This window comes from Ornithodoros turicata, chromosome 8 (assembly GCF_037126465.1).
Source record: "Ornithodoros turicata isolate Travis chromosome 8, ASM3712646v1, whole genome shotgun sequence".
NCBI classification, from domain to species: Eukaryota; Metazoa; Arthropoda; class Arachnida; order Ixodida; family Argasidae; genus Ornithodoros; species Ornithodoros turicata.
Window position 1 is genome coordinate 33,751,284 of NC_088208.1, and position 3,346 is coordinate 33,754,629.

The window sequence follows — 3,346 nt, forward strand, 5'->3', positions numbered from 1 at the left end:
TCGGGAAATATGAGCAACACTTTACAGAAGCACAGTTAATTGCTTTTACGAAACGTAATTGCAAATGATTCCACCTGTCTCACTGATATTCACGAGTGAGTGGCAAGCTAGTCAGGTGTAGTAAGTCCGTGACAATTACTGTGACATTACCCAGAACAGAAACTATAGAGGAAGAGGTTTTCTTTATTTTTCAGGTGTCACAAAACAGGCTTTGTCTACAGTACCAGTCCTCTTCAGCTATTGGGTATGATTATTTCTGTAGCTCTTCGAAGGGTGAAATTTTGAAATTTGCCTTAGAAGAAAACATATTGTTGTACTCTCAGCCGTTGCTGGTGCAGGTGACAGTATAGTCGTCTGCTTCGTCATTGTTTTCTGTAGCATTACAAAATACATCGACAGAAATGATTCGCAGACAAAGACAGCGCTGATGAGAGCTTCCTGTCATATCACTTGCCACCCGCTTAATAATCAAATTTGACAGTTCAAAAAATAACCTGAAACAGAGAAGAACTTTTCAGTTCGCTTTCCAAGTTCTGAACATCTAGCACGTTTCGTTTTACCCATTGACAAGAACTATATGAGTGAAAGGCTCACACCTCTTTTCAGGCAAAAGCTGAAGACGCACTGGACTTCGTTCGCCTCCAGAACAACTATATCGCATCGGTTGTGCGGCAGTACCCTGACCGATTCGTAGGCCTGTGCACGGTACCCCTTCAGGATCCCCCTCTAGCCGCGCAGGAACTCAGACGGTGTGTCCTTGACCTCGGCTACAAGGGCGCTATAATGGGCTCCCATATAAACGACTGGACCCTAGCGGACAGGTCTTTGGACCCGTTCTATAAGGCAAGTGGAAGAAGTGCGACCTTTCTAGCCAAAGCGTTTGATGTGTATGCCGTTCATGTCCACCAAATGTTATGAAGAGGACGAAAAAAATATTGATTTTATCAGGCGGCTGAAGACCTTGACTGCAGTATATTCGTTCATCCTTGGGACATGCCTTTGGGAGGTCGGATGGCCAAGTATTGGTTGCCCTGGCTTGTGGGTACGTTATAATGACATTATAACATTATAATGACGTTATAATAACATTTCCGGAAAACAGGGAAGCAATGTGACCTTGTTGTGTAGGTATGCCAGCTGAGACAACGGCCTCAATATGCGACATCATCTTCGGCGGAATCTTGGAGAAGTTTCCACGGTTGAGGTTCTGCTTTGCTCACGGAGCGGGAGCTTTCCCATACACAGTGGGAAGAATACAACACGGATTTGATGTAAGAGGTTCAAATCTAAAGCCTTCACGGGAATTCACGACCACTGGGGCATTATTTAAGAGACTATAGTCGTGTTCAACTTGAGAAGGAAAAGAAATCTAGTCCGTCAGCTCTCAAAATAGTACTGCGCCGTAGATAGGATGGCTGGGCACAGAGAGGTCAGGCTCCCTCCTCCGCTAGATAATTTAATCTATCGCGCTCACTCTGCTTTCCTATTGCCCCTACCGCATTGTGGCGCTGCAGTATTTCCCCTGGTGCGCTATTGTGTCTCCTTATCACCAACGGCGTATGTAGATGATGGACTAGGACCGTACTATAGGACCGTACCATTCAGAATAGCCAAACACACCATGCAGGTGAAACACTACTTGCTACTAGCGGCATTTTAAGTTTAATAATCGTATATTGCATCGTGCGGACCCTCACGTGGCGCAGAAAAAAAAAAAAAAACTGCCTTCAGAATTTTGAAATCTCAACACTAGTTTAGGCAGTACCTCTGAACTCCGTCGAAAGTGGAGGCATTTCTGGAAGCAGCGTGTTGTTGCATAGCGTGGTATTCAATGCAGACGAAACTGTTCGGACGCAACTTTAGCTTTTGCTTGTGATATCGAAAGACAACGATGGCATCTTCTGCATGTATAGAAAATCGCTTAGATGATGCGTACGCAAAGAAGAGCTGTAAATATAAAAGAGCTACCAAAGCGCATGGAACGCGCGTGCGGTGTAAGCTTGTTTGTTGCTTGTTAACAAATGCTTGTACTAACGATGTCAAGAATGTACAAATGCTACCTAATGAGGTATGTGATGTATTCTAGGTATTTTATTTTCACGTGCCTATGAACAATAAACTTCTCTGCACCAAAGCACCACAAAGACTAGACCGCAAGGCAGTTAATCGAGTCCAGTAATGATACGTGAAAGTTGTCAATATTATGAGCGAGGCAAAAGTTATCGACAAGTTCAAGAACACGATTATCATTACGATTATCATCACGATTATCATCAAGAACACGATTAACATCAGGAGAACGAAAAAAACCGGCTGCGAGATCCACCTAGAAAGCACTCTGTTTTTAGGGCGACGGCATTCAAAAAGAGTACATTTTTGAAACGTGATACGTGTCGAAACGTGAAACGTTGTCCCATCCTATGGCAATACCAGAACACGATGTAAAGGATGTGTAAGACTTTGTGATTGGTAGGACACTATATAGGCATGTATGCCGAACTTTTTAGCTTTACTTAGTTAGGTGGCCCAGGTTTCATGTGTATCTTTTTCTTCCTTCTCGTACACGAAATATAGTATCCTACCCATTCGTACATATAGGATTCTGTTATGACTGGCTAAGGCGTAGATGGAAGCAAACACCACAGGTCAGAAGCTGCCAATATTTCGAAACAGAAGTTGTTCTTCAGGGCAGGAAGAACTGTCTTTGTTCGAAATATCGGAGCATCTCCCGACCTGAGGCTGTTGTGATCCACATTCACCAGATTGCTAGATTTTCCACATTCGGACTAACAACAGCGCAGTTAGCACTGTGTAACCCTTACACATGTATCTTACGTATAAATAACACAATCCTATTCATAAATGTTCAGAAGAAGAAATTGAGTAACTGTTGTCCTTTTGGGAACTACACGCAATGCATTGAAATTTGTGCGACGTTTTGGGGACTAGTTGCTGTGGTGGATAGTAAATTTCCGGGTCATGAGACTAAAATAGGGGGTAATTACAATCTAGGGCACCAGAAGCTGTAATTTTTCCCTGGTTAACTGTACTTCTTTCTTCACTTTCTTTCTTATTGCCCTTAGACTGTGCACACCGATAAACCCCCGGTATGCAAATGGAGAAATAGCCTTCTTGCTTTCCTTCTGTAGGCACGACCTGACATCTGCGCTGTGGACAACGACGTACCACCTAGGAATTACCTGGGAAAGATCTACGCGGATTCCTTGGTGTTGAAAGCAAAGTCGCTCAAGCTTCTCGTAGACGTCCTAGGAGAGGTACGTAATTACTTAGCTATTAAAAAACCAGTCTCCGCTTCTGACTTCCTGCCTTTGAACAATCCAAGGAC

At 43.6% G+C, this 3,346-nt stretch overlaps 1 long non-coding RNA gene across 1 annotated transcript in view; it reads left to right on the top strand.

The window, feature by feature from the left end:
• LOC135367063 (uncharacterized) overlaps positions 1 to 245 on the top strand; it is a 138,158-nt gene extending 137,913 nt beyond the window's left edge. The window contains exon 3 of the long non-coding RNA XR_010414347.1: positions 195 to 245. This is a non-coding gene — a long non-coding RNA (uncharacterized LOC135367063). The remainder of the gene's footprint in view (positions 1 to 194) is intronic.
• Positions 246 to 3,346: the final 3,101 nt, after the last annotated feature.